A 17691-nucleotide genomic window follows, 5' to 3' on the forward strand; every position below is an offset into this window, starting at 1 on the left:
TTTTTCTGAACACATGAGCCTTTAAATTACTGAGCAATATGGGTAGGATTAAAGCCGTGGCTTTGCCAGCTAGATCCAGTCCATTCCTTAGCTTTCCAGCCTCAAGGCTGAGGTACCAGCATGTTTATTGCCACAAGTCTATGGCGTTTCAAGGTCCCTGCCAGCAAGCGAGCTTCAGCAGCCTGTGCTTGCAAACTGCACAAACCACCTGCATAAAAGAGTCAGAGTTTGCCCTGTCCTGGCCGGCATTTTTAAACAGCGCAGCTTTTTCCTGCTACGGCTGAAAACCGAAAAGCATGCGTTCAGCTTTTTGTCAACACCATTTAAGTGTTTCGTGGCAAGACCTCTTAATGAGCTGCAGGGTTTTGCAGCTGAAGCTGAGTCAGGAAGCCTCTCTTAGATGAGAGCGCTTGCTTGCTTCTAACAAGCAGAGCAGACCCGAGAAATCGCTGCTACCAAGAAAACATGCTTCACTCCATTCTTTCCCAAGCTTTCTCAGGCTTTCTGTGGATTCAGTTATCCTCACGTTGGGCAGCCATTTGTTGAAATAGGAGCAGCGCGGGGCTGCGTCCCCAACACCCCGGCTGCCTGCTAGCTCATGCCTGAAATAACAACACACAAACTGTATTCATTTAAACACTGCTTGGCCCATGAACTCTAGTTAGGCCTTAGCCAAAGTTGGTTGACTCAATGTTGCAAACGAGAATTTGGGTGATTGCCCAGGTAGTCAGTTGTCTCTGTCATTTGTTGCACATTTTGGATATCTCTCACTTGTTAAGTAATATTTATTCTCTTCTCAGATTTTTGAAGGAGTTGAAGATTATATAATTGTAGTACTCTCTACATTATTTAGACTCCTTGAGATAGGATGTATAGCAAAACTTTTGTTCTCTATAGTGTTTGTTATATTTATTATTTGTTATTATTGTTTATAGTTGTAGTTGGTTTAGTTCTATCTTATTTAGACAAAAGGGGGAGATGTAGGGTTAAGCCACCCCTAAGGGGGCGGACTCACCTCTGGCGAATGTTTACTGATAAATTGCGAGCGCAGAAGCCTGCGCTTCCCTTCCTGTTTCCTGTGCTCTGCGGGAACCTTCGTTTCGTGAGTCTGGTTTTTCCATTAAAGTTGTGCAAATATTAATTACAATTTGTCTTTGTTAATCTAAGCCGCCACAATAGTTATTAGTTATTACTCTAATGAAGATACAGAATGAAAGAGAGAAAGCTGAGCAAGGAAAATATCTAAGGAGAAGAGGGGCACCAGAAATCAGAATAAAGCTAAATCCTATATTCAAGGAGATTAAGAAGTGGGATAAATGGTGTGGTGACTCAGGGCAAGATTCCACCCAACTAAGTTTCCAAAAGAAAAGCTTAGAGCTGGGTGTGGTGGTGCACACCTCTAACCGCAGCACTTGGGGGCAGAGACAGACAGATCTCTGAGTCTGAGGTCAGCCTGGTCTACAGAGAAAGTTCAAGCACATCTAAGCTTAGGCAGTGAAGGTTAACTGTCAAAGACCAGCCTTGTGGGGTTTGTAAGTTCCAGGGAAAGAGTATGAGGATTTGCATTATAAGCAAAAAGAACAGAGATTCGAGTGAAATAAGAGACAGAAACAGAACAGCATGGGGAGGGAAATTCAATGAATCCTCAATTTTTTATTTTCCTCATGCTTATATACTTTACTCCAAAAAGGGAGGGGGGAGGCAATAGGCTTTATTAACATGATATAAGGAATAGACTTAAATTCTTCAATCTTTGGTTCAGGTAGAGCAGATCCACCTCCATATCCAAAATACTAATCAACCACACCCTAGGTCAGAATCTCTTGTTTGTAGCCACACCTGTTGTCAATAACCATGAAAGAGCAAACATAAGCTCAAACTCTCTGACGTCCAGTCAAGGTGGAACAGGCTCACAGCTGTGGGCCCTCACAGGTATCCATCAAAACAGAAAGTTGGTGAAGATGGAATTGAATGGGCAGACCACATTCCTGCCCCATTAAGCAGCAGAACTTGGCAGTTTCAGCGAAGTGGTTCTGGTTTTAAGGATAGAAGGAAAGAGAGCTACCGAGGCCAGGTAGGTGTCAAGAGTGCTCTTGAATGGATGCCTAGAATGGCCATTTCATGAAACTGTGAGGTTGAAGCCTGAGTTGCCTTGGAGATGCCCGAGTGGTGAGACACCTGCTGACAGAAGCTGCTACCGAGGAGTGGAACCAGCCCAAGAGAAAGAAGTGTGTTTCAGACAACAAAGCTGAGAGGAGTGGAGATCTGAAGAGTGTTTTTACATCACACATGGAGATGGAGAGTTTGGAGTTTGCTCAGCTGGTTTGCAGTCTTGCTCTGGTCGAGTATTTTCTTACTCTGCTCCCTTCTCTACATTTTGGGATGGTAATGTAGATCCTGGACCACTATATGTTGGAAGTGTGTGGTCTACTTTTTGATTTTATAGGGAATTACTGTTAAGAGATTGCTTGAATCTCCAAAGAGACTTTCAACTTTAGACTTGTAAAAAATTTGAAACTGCTATAGACTTTGCTGACTTTTGAAGCTGGACCGAGTGCATTTTTGCATTATGATATGGTTACCAGTCTTCGGGGGCCACTGAGTAGAAAGTTGTGGCACTATTAGGAGGTGTGGCCTTCTTGGATTGGTTGTGGTCTTGTTAGAGGAAGTATGTCACTGTGGAGGCAGGCTTTGAGGTCGCATATATGACCACGCCTAGTAAACAAACCACTTTCCATTGCCTGCAAGGTATAGGACTCTCAGATACTTTTCCAGTACCATGTGTGCCTAGATGCTGCCATGACCCACCAAGACATAATGAACTAAACCTCTGAACTGTACAAGAGCCACCCCAATTCAATATTTCCTTTGTAAGAGTTGCTGCCATGGTCATAGTGTCTCTTCACAGCTAACCGACACACACCTAGTTTATATATTTGGGTATTCAGGGTTGTATAGATATTTTTCAGGTGAAAGGTTTGCGAATGGAAAGATTTAAGAATTGATCTTGTTATTATACAGCTGCCTGAGTTTGCTTGTTTTATTCCAAACGGTTTTATTGTATTCGAGGTTGGGGAGGTTCAAGGGTGTGGCTCATGCTCCAGGTTGGTTCTATGAATGCCCTAATGGAATCCCTGTGGTGGGAGGGAGAGCTCCCACAGCCAGGTGTAGGTCCTCTTGGAAGAAATGAAGAAGTGCTAGAGACTTTGGTGATCCTCCTCCTTTTGGCTATCAGACTATTTATTGGAAGGATGATCTCCCAAGAAAGGGGAATTTCTCTAATGATCCCATGCTGGGAAAAGGCGAAGCCAGAGCCAGCCAGAGCCAGTGAGAGCTGGACCTTTATCTCCAAAAAAAATAATTCTTTCAGTTCTGGTAGTTTGTCAGGCCACCTTGTAGGTAAGACTAGGGTCTAGAAGGTAATGGATGAAGGATGGGTAGGAAGAAACCATGGCCAGGACTGCTCAGTTATGCATACCCTTTGACCCTTTGCCATCTATTTCAACCTCCTGGAGGAAGAGTTGCTGGGCCTCTTTGCTCGTGTTTGGGATGTAGCTGCAGGGGATACATTTCTCCACTTGGCGGTTTCCACTGTAGCTTGTTTCTGTAGTCGGCCTATTGAGGTGTGTAGCCATGCCCAGTTTGTTGCAGCTCTCAAGGCTCTGACCCTTTCAACTTCTAACACATGATCACTAGGTTCCAACTCCTGACGAATTCTCTACCTCCCCATGTTGGCACCCTCAAGGCGACACTTCCAGCAAGTGGAATTTTGAGGACTGAAAGCCCACCATAACCCAATCACAGTAAAGAAGAACTGAGAATTGTCCGTGAGTGTCAGGTGCTGAGTATGAATGTCACTGCCTGCTGGATGTTGACTCCCTCTGTTGAGCAAGTTTAGAATCTTCTAGGATGCTGCCTGTTACCCCTAGAAGGTTCCCCCAACCCCTTGATTGCTACTCCCAGAAAGGCTTTGTTTTGACTACATGTTGGAGTTGACTCTAGGGGAGTCAGTGGGAACATTGAGAACCCCAAAACATATCTGAGCTGGACAAGGGGGCCCTACAACCCCTGCACAGCAAGAGGGCCAGCTCAAAACTACATGTTGACTGTCATGTGTGACTTAATGTACATTGATTCTGTGGTTGCATTGCTTTGCTTTGCTTGTCTGCTGTTTCATGGGTTGCTAATTACATCCTAGGATAATTGGCTTCTGATGAGCTAGAACCTGGGAGATTCAATTTGGATTCACTTCTTCAAATTTTGTATTAACAGAGCCCTTTAGAAAACAGATGAAAGATAAAAAAAAATTCCCCTTGACCTACTGTATATTTGGGAGGGGATGTATCTATCATTGTGCCTTATTACTCCACCAAAGAGAGGGAAAAGCAGCTTGTCTTCCTGATGGTAAAAAAAAAAAAAAAAAAAAGTGGAAAAGAAAGGAAAGGATGAAGGAAGGAGTAAACAAGCCAACTGAATATAAGTGACATAATATATAAAAGCTGCTATGGGTTACCAAGGAAACAAGAGTTCTAAAAATGACAGTAAGAAAAGAACATCAGGTTGTTGTGACAAATGACACTTGAAGCAACACAGCTCCGAACAGAACATTATTATTGAATGATAGATTCATTCGCCAAAGGAAGAACACAGACTGCCAGTTTGTTTTTCCAATGGTCAGATAACTCGAAAGAGAAGGCAGAAGATAGCAGGACCACCAGACTCCACCCTAAGGGGGAGGGCTGCTGAGGAAGATGAACAAAGTTGCAAGCAGAGTGTGTGCACCGTTTGCTTTCATGGCTCCTGAACACAGCGGTCGCCAAGCAGCACTGAGCGATGCAAGGCTAAAAATACAACAGCCGTGTGACATCAAAATGATCGGTGGCCTAAACTTTTGAATACGTACTGTCTATTGCTAGTGCTTGCTGTTTAGTGTTTTGAACGTCTGCTGCCAAAGATGAAAACATATGTGTGTGTGTGTGTGCGCGTGCATACATATATGAAACCAATCCCCCACTCTCTCTTCTCTCCCTCAGTAATGAATGGCGATCGGTGAAGTTGTTCTCTGATATCATGAGTTCCTAACCTACAGCGTCAGGTGGCTGAGTAGGTCACTGCACAGACTTTATAGATATAAAGAGACCGTGCCTGAAGGAAGGCAGTTGATTTTGATATACATGGCAAATAGGCAGACTCTTTCTCTGGTTGTGGCAACGGAGGACAGGGTGTTTTTAAAGCTTATCCCATCCATCCATGTCTCTCCCAACACCCTGTCTTCACTTCATCCACTCCAGATCTGGCTACCTTGATGGGTTCAAAAGATTCCTGATGCTCTTATTATTTTTATCCAAAGCCTAAAATGGCATCACTGACAGAATGAGGACCAGCATGCACCAAGTGCTGCAAGCTCCCGACCTTTGAAAGCCACAGACACAAGAAAAAGCACTTTGAGGAGAACCCAGAAAACAGTCCCAAATGGTGCAGGTAACACACTGCATTTCCCCTGTGTGTTTTCATCTGCAGGGGGCTAACCTGGGAGGAGTTTCCAAGGGCTTCTTGGATGTTTCAGCTTCCTTCCTCTGGCTCTTTAGTCATTGTTGTCCATGGTGAGTCCACAGCCCTTGGACAGGCTTTGGCTGCAAGCACTTCATCTCTGCACATCTGGAAGGCACTGGCAGCCTTCTCGCTGGCTTGTGTCTGTGAGAATGTTGTTACAGCAGATAGCACTGTAAAGACAGAGATAATGTCTCCCGCTGGACCAGAGGCAAGTTTTGCTCTTCGGTACTATAAAAATAGCATCTCATTTGGGAGCAAAGGCTGTAGAGTGTTCTGGAATCCCATTACAAACACCTGGGGCCTTGTAAGCTCAGGGGGCCTGAGTTGTGGGATAAACCCACAGTGGATGTGGAATCCATCAAGCTGCTTGCACATCGTCTCCACTGGGTTTAGAGGACAACAGTCCCCGCGACAAATATGGAGTAATAAAGATTTTGTCTCAGAGCAAGGGATTGGGTATCTTCTAGCGTCATAACATGAAGCAATTCACCCTGGCAAGAGGGAAACCCAGAGTTTCTGAGACGATTGAAACTGCTCATGCCATTTGCCCATCAAACTTCCCGTTTATATCTGTTATATTCTCATGACTCTCTTGTTTTTAATAAAAAAAAATACAAATCACTACTGTTTCTTGGGAATGTGTGTATGTATATTTGAATGCATGTTTGTTCACATGGGTGTGGACGCCAGAGATTAACATTGAATACCTTCCTCTATCACTCTCCACCGTATGTTTTTGAGTCAGGGTCTCTCATTGAACCTGGAGCTCAGCTGGTTTGGCCAGGCTGTCTGGCTGGCAAGCTCCCACAATCCATCTATCTCTGCCTCCCATGTTCTGTAATTAGAGGCATGCACAACTCCGCCCAGCTTTTCACATGCATGCAGTGTTTGCATACTAGCAAACACTGGGTTTACTGAGTCATTTTACTAGTTTTATCAATACGCAAGCTTCCTGTGATGGTCTCAGTGTCTCTCTGACGGATATTGCTCCTCCTTTGAATGTGTTCTTACTTTACAGCTCAGAAGGTTATGCTAACTAATCTTGTACCTCTCTTGTCTCTGTGCCTGGTCTATCCTTCTGTGTGGAATTCTGGCTCCATACAATGGAGATCATGCTTAGAAGCTAAAATGTGGACTGTGAGCCTCAATGCTGAGAGTGACTGCGGTATTTCAGAAGCTGCTGTATTAGAAGTTAGGGTCGTTGCAAATCAACTAGCTATGCTTCTCTTTTGAAGCCTCGATTAGAGTTCTAGACATGGAGGCTTTGTGAGTTAAAAAGCCGGAGGGACAGGTCCCTAAATACTGCCCTTCTGACACCATCTGCAAGTTCTGGAAAAATGCTGTCTGCTATAGTGTAGCCTGTTCACTAGAGGACACTCAGGGTCACAGTGTATAGAGAAAGGACACAGGCGAAAATCCACCAAAGGAATCACCAAAGGAAGAAGCAACGTTTTGCCAAAGAAAGAGCCAATTTCCTTCCTGTTCTCTGGAGTTGTGGGGTGTGTTGCCACCTTGGTATCTCTGCATGACAATGCGCATGAGTGTAGCCCCCAAGAGGGAGGACAGGAAAAGCCTCTGTGTCTACAGATTTTCCTGAGGACCTTCAAGTAAGTGTGACTGATGGATTGATTTACTACCCTTTGTCTGACATAATTCAGATTCTGGGAAAACACAGTCCCTTGCAGTTTAGACTTCTCCTTAGAGGACCTAGCGGCTTCTGAAAAGATGGTGTTGTCAGGGTGCTGTGACTAGGGAAAGATTACTCCCGCCTTCAGTAAGCTGCTATTGTATGTATGTCCCAAAGCCCTTACCCAGTTTTCTTTCTAGTATAGCCATTGCTTATGGAGGCTGGGGATTGTTTAGGTGGGATGTTTTGGCTTCAGATTCAATGTTCTGATAAGGAGAAGCAAGTCTGCTTTAAGTTCCTTTAGTTCAAGCCATGATTGCTTAGATGTCAGTGGCTAGTTAAACCAGGCAATGATGATTTCCACAGGGGACATCTTCACTCAAGGAAGTGGACAATTTGCTGAACACACACACACACACACACATTATTTGTGTTTTCACTTCATTTTCATGTTTAGCAGCTACTCCCTCCACAGCTCCCTAGAGACTAAGGATGACATGATTTTTTGTTTTTGTTTTTGTTCCCCCCTACCCCCCCCCCCGTGGGGAAACTGCCTGCAAGACCTGGCAGTGCTAAGCGCTGAGACCACAGTCTCTGATGGTTTGATTGGTTTGATGTGTCTTGATGGACTGCTGAATGCTAAACACACAGTTATTGTTGCGTTGTCGGCAGATGCTTCTGTCCCATTGTGGTTGATAATTGTCCGGATGTGTGAAGTATCCCATGTCCTCTATCTACCCGTGTGTGTCTAGAAGAGCCTGTGGATCTCCAAAAGTTTGGCTCCTGAATGGTCAGAACAAAGGGGCTGTGGTACCATGGCTGGTGTCATGCAAACTGGTGCGGATAATGTAGAATCTTTATGGACATGGCGGGGGGCAGGGGGGCAGACAAAGAACACCCTAGAAGGAGAGCTCTGGTGTCAGCTAGCTGCACACCCCTAGGAAGAGACCAGAAGAATTCTAAGTCAACCACAGACATCCTTACGTATCCACCATGATAATAGCCCAGATAATAATCTAATAGCTGAGATGTGGAGACAGCTTAGACGTCCATCCAGGTGAAGAAGATAGAGAATATGGTGTGATGGAGGTGGGTCTTGTATCTTATCTGTTGCTTTCATTGGTTAACTAATAAAGAAAACTGCTTGGCCTGATAGGACAGAAAATTAGGTAGGCAGAGTAGACAGACAGAATGCTGGGAGAAAGAAGCCGAGTCAGGCAGTCACCATGATTCTCCCACTCCAGACAGACGCAGGTTAAGATCTTTCCTGGTAAGCCAGCTCATGGTGCTACATAGAATACTAAAAATGGGTTAGATCAATATGTAAGAGCTAGCCAACAAGAGGTTAAAACTAATGGGCCAAGCAGTGTTTAAAAGAATACAGTTTCCATGTAATTATTTCGGGTAAAGCTAGCTGGTGGCTGGGAGCTGGGGTGGCAGGGAAGCGTCCCACCACTCATCACAACAATGGTGTGTGTGCAGATGTGGGGGTTCTGTTTTCTGTTCACCCCAAAGGAACAACGGGTGGGTGTTGTTTGCAGTAAACGGATGGAAATGGAAATTATCATACTAAATGAAAAAAAAACTAGAGGGACTCAGAAGAAGAGATATGTCTTTTTTTCATTTGTAGGATCCAAATTTTAAAAACCACATTGCATGAAAGCAGAAGGGGAAACTTTGGGCAGACGGGATGGGATAGCCGGTGGGATGTGGGTATGACCAAAACGCGTTTTCTAGGACTATGAAATGTCATAATGAGACACTGTTTTCAGCAATAAATATATACCTTAAAAATCAGATTGGCAATGGTGCCATGAGTGTGGACTTGTGCTTAAGATGCCCCTTTGGGGAAGTGTGTTTCCTTTGATACTCCTCTGCATTTTAACGTGGACGCAATATTAACTCCACCTTTAAAGACTCCGTCAGAATTGCCCGCATTTTACCATAAATAAAATACTTCTGCTAAAATCCTTAGAGGAATGATAGGAGTAGCCGTCTCCAGGGCAATATAAGATCCTCAAGTAAAGAGGACGGAGCTGGGGTGCCGGCCGAGATTGTTACAGTTAGTGTGAAGGTGGGGACAGTGGCCCCTGTTTCTGTCTCGTGAGGGATTGCATGTCACAAGGTATTTTTATCTTGGCTGCCCTCTCAGGGATCACGGGAGGACCTCATTCTTCCTAATAAGGATGGCGTTAACAAAAGGTCAATTACGGTTTGTTATTTATAAGCCTTTTGCTTATTAGGCACCAAAGGCTCAAAGAGCCAGTTTAAATTTAGAAAAACAGAGCTCTAGTATGAATCAGGAAAAACAGGGCTAGAAACAAACTAGAAATCAGTGTGTGGGCGCTATGAGCGAGCACAAAGTGGCTTACACTGAATGTTTGGGGAACCCCAAAGGAAAAAATACCATAATGTAATATATGACTTTTTGGCATATGCCTCTTTGGTATGATTGTGCATTAATAAAACATTGAGGTGAGGAGCCTGAGCCTTTGTCTTCCATCCGCTGGTGTCTCCCTCTAGGTCTGGGTGCCTACTTCTAAGCACCTGCGTGGGTACCATCGCTCTCCTGTGTGCTTGTGGGCATTGGGTGTCTGCTTGCTTCCACCTGCCTGGTGGCCCACTGCTGAATAAAGCATGTCTTATATGTGCGTGATTGGCCTCCCATGATCCTCCTCTCCTGACATGGAACCTTGCATCTGACATGCCTTCTCAGTAAAAAGGAAGTCTTCTTTAGTGGGGCTGCCCACATGTCATTTCTTTATTGCTTGTATTTGTCCAGGGGACAGAGACAGTAGGGAAGGGAGACTTGGCCTAGAGGGGGGCAGGAGATAGCGCTGGGAAACCGAGTGAAAATGGCTAAATGCTTGGCGCTTTCCACTGGTTAGTAGCCAAAGCAAAAACGGGAAAGTGGGTGGGTTTCGTGGTCCTTCCCCAGGATAAGCATGTCTCCGTCTTTATTCATCTGTTGATCCAGCCAATGCTTTTTGGCTGAGCATGAATAAAATTTAATCTTAGAGTGCTAGTTTTTAAAGCCACAGAGAAACCCTGGAAAAACTAAAAAAAAAAAAAAAAAGGAAAGAAAAAAAGAAAGAGAAAATTTCATTTTAGGTTGATTGATAAGAAAGGAAGCATATTAAAAATCTGTTTTTTTCTAGCTGAACAGTATCTAGGGAGTTTAAATTTTCTCTGGTGAAAGTCAGTAGTGGTAGTGGTACATGCCAGTTCTTGCAGAGGAGGCCACATCTTCTGCCGTGCTGAGCCAGGCGGGGCTAGCAGAGGCTCTGTGGCATCCCAGCTCTTCCTTATTTTACCCCATCCTGCTGCTTCTGACAGCACCTGTGCCTCTGTACAGGCCTGTGGACTGTGGGTCACCCCCATCGGACACGTCTGGTCCCACCAGCAGCCGAAGACTGCTTCCACGTCCTCAAAAGCGCATGTCTAAGGTTTCAGAAGCAGGAGAGCTGCCCATTTGCTAGCCAGAGTTCCTATTCCAGAAATACCGCACATACGGGCTCCTGACTAATGATGCGGTAATGTCCCAGCAACGCTGCTATAAAAAGAACGGGTCAAGTCAACGGGGTCCTGAAAACATCTGACCTCCTCTTCGTCAAAGCTTGGCAACACTGCCCACTCTGGAAAACGGTGGTGTAACCTCGCCTGAAACCGCTGACCCAGAACACTCGGCTACCGCTTAGCTCAATACGCACGTCTATTTAACCAAGGGCAAGAGAAAAATTCAAAATTGGAAATGCTTTGTTGAATGTAGATGGATTTTGTGTGATAAAGTCAGTAACTCCAAACTTGACCCATCCTAAATCGGGAGCGGCGGCTATTTAAAATTAGCCACGGGGAGGGGCTTTCTCTCTCTACCCTCTGGGAATTGTACTAGCGTGGAACTGTGCCGAGCAGCTGGCCCAGGTCTCAGCCTTTTATTTCATTTCATTTATTTTATTGTATTGTCATGAGGTCTTAATCTGTAACCCAGGCTGGATTTCAATTTAAGCACTTCCTGTCTCAGGCTCCAGCACAGTAGGGATTAGAAGCCTGCACCAGGATACCTGACTGAGCCCACCCATTAGCCGGAAGGTGCGTTCCGCTTCCTTCTTTCTGGAAGCACCCACCATCTGTGAGATGCCAGTGGTTTGTGAGAAGTGACATGCCATGTGGCGAGGTTCTGGCCTTCACACAGATATTCACCGAATCCTCTCCAGGCAGCGATTGGACGCGTGCCACCTGAGCGAGCAAAAGTGCTTTGCCGGCTCTTCTGGACTAGGCAGAGCTGCAGGGCTGTTTTTATGTGACTGTGTTTTGGGAGAACTGTGTTATATAAACTCCAAAGCAATAAGTTCAGTTTCAGAGGGGCCTGAAGATCAGCAAATAACACAAGAAATATGACTGCTGTCGGCCTGCGGCAGAGTGGTAAGCCCTGACAAACATTATAGGTTCATCTGGCCAACTGGCTCCCGATTAGCTCCTGTCAGTTTGAGGTCCCAATAGGTTAGAAGGTAGAAATAAGGGGCAGTTATTTATTATTTTTTCCTCTGATTTTCCAGGTTCCAGTCTCTTTGACATTCCAACCAGAAGTAATGAAACAAAACGAATAAACAAACCTGTGCATGAGCTTGGGACTAAAGCAGTGTGTCTCAGGGGCTGCTGAGATGGCTTAGAATTAAGGACACTTGCTGCCCTTCCTCCCAAGTTCCTCCCAGGGGACTCGGGTTCAGTTTCCATCACCCAAGTTGAGTGGCTCACAGCCACTTGTAACTGATGCCCTCTTCTGGAATCCTTGGGTACTGCACACATATGGTGCAGACATATATTGCAGCACACATACATGCATATAAAATAAATACATATTTAGAAAAATAATAAAAATAAAGAAGTGCTATGTCTCAAGTGACAACTCTAACAGGTTAAGTGACTGTTGCTGGTGTTACCAGCATAAGATGTCTCAGAGGCCCCTATAGTTACTACAGAATGTCACAATGTAGTCATCAGATTCTCCTAAGTTCGATCTATCTATCTATCTATCTATCTATCTATCTATCTATCTATCATCTATCTATCTATCTATCAATCATCTATCTATCTATCTATCTATCTATCTATCTATCTATCATCTATCTATCTATCAATCATCTATCTATCATCTATCTATCTATCTATCTATCTATCTATCTATCTATCTATCTATCTTCTACCTATCATCTGTCTGTTTGTCTATCATCTACCATCTGTCTGTTTGTCTATCTATCTTCTACCATCTGTCTGTTTGTCTATCTATCATCTACCATCTATCTATCATCTATCTATCTATCTATCATCTATCTATCTATCTATCTATCTATCTATCTATCTATCTATCTCCTATCATCTGTCTGTCTATCTATCTATCTATCTATCTATCTATCTATCATCTACCATCTGTCTGCCTGTCTCTATCATCTGTCTGTCTAGCTATCATCTACCATCTGTCTGTCTATCTGTATCTATCATCTATCTATCTATCTATCTATCTATCTATCTATCTATCTATCTATCCATCCATCCACTGGGCCCCTAGCTCAGTGGCAAAGCACTTGTACAGCACACACAAGACCCTGGATTGGATTCCCCCAACACGCAAAAATGGAGTAAATAAAAACCATCCAGGCCATTGTACTTTTCTGGACAGATAACAATCAACACAGGCTTCATAAGCAACAGTGCCCAGGGAATCAGAACCCCGAAGAAGAGATCTTTACTTTTTTTTTTTTTAATCTTTTCTTGGGTATAAACACAGCAGTGACATTGTGACTTAGAGAAACTGAGATATTGAGAAGTCACGGGCAACAACAAACTATCTATTTAAATTGCCACTAAGTATTACTTGGAATTAAAGGACTGTCTTAACAGGTAAGAGACTGGGATGCACAAGGTTACTGTAAGAAATAACTGTGGTGGACGGCCTCTATCCTGACTGCACTGGAGAGATCCTAGAAAGAAAATTAACTATCCAAGACTTTAGACTTTCAAGTCAAATTTCTTGTATCATGGCCTCCAATCAATCCACGATCCTTTGGAACTGCAAAAATAAGAGACAGCACTGACCGCCAAGCCTGCGGTTTGATTCTATAAACCACAACATGTAAGTGACATTCTGGGTACGGAATGAGAAAGAATGCACCCTAAAGAAGCGAAGGACAAGAGCAGAGCCGGCATAGCTGAAAGTGAGAACCACGAAGCTCAAACTCTGGAGAACAATTGGGCTGGTGCTCAGTTTTCACCCTCGCTAGCTTATCGATCAGTTGCATCTGAAATATTTCCTCCAAATTGGCCTTGTTGTGTGGAGCACCATGCTCCCTGATCTCTCAAGTTGAAGTCAGCGAGGCTGAGAGCTTAAAGGAAGATGAGGATCATGGTAACAGTGTTTGTATCAGATGGACCAGAGCCAAGGAAACATGTTTCAAGAAGGAAATGTAATACAGATCCAGATTTCTTTCTTTTTTTTTAGGGGAGCAAGAAGGGTGGGCCATTAGGCTACTCAGATACTAACAACTGCAGAATCCACCACTCCGGGGCTGAAAGAATGGAGAGGGAATGACATTCTGCTGAGACAGGCCTTCTCTCTCCATGGGCCTCGTTGTGTATTACCGTCACCATGGGAACCACACTTCTGTCAGCCCCACAGAGGATCTCCTGAAACTGCCAGGGTTGTCTGAGCCCCAGGTGCCACTGCTGTCCCTGCTAATAGTCCCTAGCTGTCAGCAGCATCTGTCAGATCCACCGGTGTCCCTGGAGCCCGCACTTGTTGGCAGCCATCAAGGGATTGGTCACTGCGACCAAGGCATTATCTGCAACATTAGGCTTTTCTTTTAACGTGGCACCCTTCAGTCTTCGAATGGACGAATCAACAGTCTGCAGGAAAGGAAATCTAAGATATAGTTTGATTCAGTGCATGCAAGAAGGGTAAAAAAAATATATCCGTGATATGAAAGAGGATAAAGGCAAGCAAGAAAATGACCACAAAAAAACTCACCCTTGGGACAATGGCTATGCACGCCCAGCCTTCTCCACATCATGCTTCTGTACAACTGAAGTGCTCGGGTCTGTGCATTGGGGAGCAGTCTTGCTGTCTGGCAGTGTCTGCCACAGCCGACAGCAAGGGGTGAATGTTTTAGATAACAAACGCTGAAGCCCCGAAGCCCTGCAAGGACTTCTGAAGGGGAGTGAGAGGGAAAGAAACCGTGGCAGGTAATTTACTAAGGGAACAGTCTTGGCAAGAATTAAGTCTTAAGAATTTGTCCTTGAAGGGGTGAGGAGGTGGGGTAGATCTGGGAGACGTTGGGGGAGGAACTGGAGTGAATGAGATCAAAATGCATTGTATGAAATTCTTCAAGAATTAATAAAACACACTTTTTTTAAAAAAATTGTCTTATGTCACGTGATGCAATAATTTGCAAACAAATCGAAAGATGTTTCTAGCCATATCTTATATGGACTCCTATGCAAGCGGAAGATGTAGAATTAATACCTAGTTAAGAAACGGAAAAACTACCTTTGTGTCGTAGGGAGGCTTTTACCTCTGTCTGCCATTCATGCTGTTGGTTTATGAATGGACGGCGGTCTCCTCCGTCTAGGTTCCTGTTTTCTCAACTGAATTTTATTATCCAGTTCACACTAAAGACACTAGCAAGAGCACCACGATGGGCGTGATGACAAGGTTTAGCTATGCCCCATGAGTAGCCCAAGGCTATGCCCCATGAGTAGCCCAAGGATCGGTTCCGACATACGTATGTATGCACTAACCACTGCACACACAGTCTGTGTTACGGTGGCCAGCATGCAAGCGTACACACAGCGATTTTTTTTTTTTTCCCCAGCTTTGAAGGTTTCAAAGCCTCCCACTGAAAATCTGGCTTTGCTAGGAACCTTGAACCTAACTACAAGGGCGATTCTACTCAGAGGCTGATCCATGCCTCAGTTTCCCATAAGTTGCTAAGCACAGTGTGACCAGATTGTGGTAAATAAATGAACACGGCCTCTCCAGTTGCCTTTTGGAGTGCTGCGGAGTTCCGCTGCTAAGTCTGTTTCCTCCTGGAGGCCGCTCCCTTATAGTGTCTCAGAGATGGCGCTTCAGAAAGTTCCCTCCCTAACCTACAGGACTGGAGCTGAGTAGCTCCAGAAGTGTGGCTCCTTCTCTCACCGACCCTGTTCCTAACCTCACCTGCTTGTTAGCAGCGCCGGACCCTAGGAACTCAAAGCCCAGTTAATTGCACTGCACCGCTTCACCGCTGTTTGTATACCATACTGTGAAATATCAACTATTGTACGGCGATGAAAAGCCAACGTTCCACGTGTTCACTACGGGGCGTCTCGCTCCTCGGCAAGCAGATCTTTTAAAATCTAGGCGTTCGTTCTTTAACAAAAAGAAGTCTCTTGTTCCCACACCGGGAGTCGAACCCGGGCCGCCTGGGTGAAAACCAGGAATCCTAACCGCTAGACCATGTGGGAACTGACGAAAGCTGCCTGTTGTTTGAGTCTATTGAATCATTCATAACTGCTCCCGCCCACAGCGCCCCGCCCTAAGTCTCGGCAGGCCCGGTTCTGCGCCTGCGCACCAGCCCTGCACCCTCCCCGGTCTCTGCAATGCTGGGGACGTTCTTTCCAGTCCTTGCTGCGGTGCGGCTTCACGGAGTCCTTTCTTGGCCCTCTTTCTAAAACTCGGTTTCAGACTCTGCTCTGCAGTAGCAGGAACTATAATCTGAATGGTTCAGAACACTGGTGCACGCAAACGGTAGGACAGGAGCGTGGTCCCCAGACCTCAGAGCCTAGTTTTGAAAGACGCTGGCTATCAGACCGGCTTTTCCAATCCCAGTTTAGATCGCCGTTTTCACCGTTTAATTTTCTTTTATTGAGATTATATCAAAACTCCGAACTAAAACCGAACGAATGAAATCCCAGACAAAGGCTATATTGTGCGCAAAAGGCCTTTGAAGTGCTATTTTAAGATCTGACGTAGTAACCTTATGTTATGGGGGAGAGGGGTATTTAATCTCTGACCATCGAAGCTCAGTTGTCGGCATGATGAAAGAATTCTTAATACTCTCAAGCGTCTGTGTAAAGAAACCGCTGAAAATAAGATCAACAACCAGTCAAGCACTGTACAGTGTTCGCTATTCTCGTAAGCATACAAAAACCACCACCGGGAGGAAGTGGCGAGTATCAGAAATAAGCGGAGGCCTAAGAGGAGACAGTTCTGATTGGATCGGAGAAGACAACTTGTTTTTTTTTTTTTTTTTTTTTTTTTTTTTGCTGATACCATAGCAGTTACCTTTTAATTGTTTGACAAGCCGATTGATTGGGTCTAGAATTCTGGCTTGGATTCCCAAGCTGGGGTACTCTACGGCAAACCGTAAGCTCTGCCCACAATTTAAAACCGTGCTAAAATACATCTGCTGAGGAGCGCCACAGACTATGAAAATAGACAGCTCCCCAGAAGGGTGGGCACCTAACTCCGTATTCCCTATGGGGACCTGTGGTGATCACATTTAGGAAGGGCTGTTGCAGAGCAGAGCGACGGCTGGTAGTGAAGCGTGATGAACACGACTTGGGAAGTGCGGCTCTTTGGTTTGCTTGTTTTCCTAAGACAGAATAAGGCCATTTACCTTCCTTACGGATGATTACTTAGAGATGATCTGCTCTCTGTTGCTCTGTTGTGTGATCGCCCTTGCCATTTCCAAGTCTGCCTGGGGATGAAAGGGCACAAGATGGGCCCAGACTGCGGCCTGGCCTGCTTAGGAAAACGGTGGTTGTTTCTCTCTGTCGGTTGTTTGTCCAGATACTGTAGATTCTGAGGCCCAGGGGGACCCAGAACCACGAAAACACTTCTAAGCAGCTTTCAGCATTCAGTGTGCGTTGACAGTTGGAAATCTAGTTTTATTGCATGAAATAACTGAATATTTGGGCCGATTTGTTAGTCACTACTCGCTTAGACAATAGCTTCTTGCACTGAAATTACTATGAAACGTAAAAGGGTTTTGTACTAGCTGGTGCCCTCGTTGATGGTTTGGGGTGAGGAGTTTTGAGGGAGGTATAGAAGAAATTTAAGTACAACAAGAAAGAAGGCTTGGCTAATTAAGAACAAGGCAGGAATACTTCACATTTCTAGTTTCTGTCTTTTATTGGCTACTTGGTTGTGTGTGTGTGTGTGTGTGTGTGTGTGTGTGACCTCAATACAAGAAAATCTCCTGCAGGGATTTCACCCGTGCCAGGAGTGGGAAGATTTGGGGCAAACAAGAACAACACAAAACATTGTAGATGCTCTTAAGGTTTGGGCCTTGAAAATCATGGGTTGTTTTCAGATCTAAAAGTTTCTTAGAGCTAAATCTTATTATTAAAGCATACCAAGTGTTTGCTTAAGAGGCTGAGGCAAGAAGATTATTAGCTCAAAAGCAGTCTAGGCTCCAATACTGAAAGACAAAAAGGCGTGTAACCAATGACAGTTAATTCCCGCATTTCCAATACAT

The 17691-nt window shown here is 44.7% G+C and overlaps 1 non-coding gene across 1 annotated transcript; it reads right to left on the minus strand.

Annotated features, from left to right (window-relative positions):
- Positions 1-15604: 15604 nt before the first annotated feature.
- Positions 15605-15676, minus strand: Trnae-uuc (transfer RNA glutamic acid (anticodon UUC)). The gene has a single exon. It is a non-coding gene; the product is annotated as a tRNA-Glu (tRNA).
- Positions 15677-17691: the final 2015 nt, after the last annotated feature.

This window comes from Alexandromys fortis, unplaced genomic scaffold (genome assembly GCF_014885135.2).
Source record: "Alexandromys fortis isolate MF-2015 unplaced genomic scaffold, M_Fortis_MF-2015_v1.1 scaffold_39, whole genome shotgun sequence".
NCBI classification, from domain to species: Eukaryota; Metazoa; Chordata; class Mammalia; order Rodentia; family Cricetidae; genus Alexandromys; species Alexandromys fortis.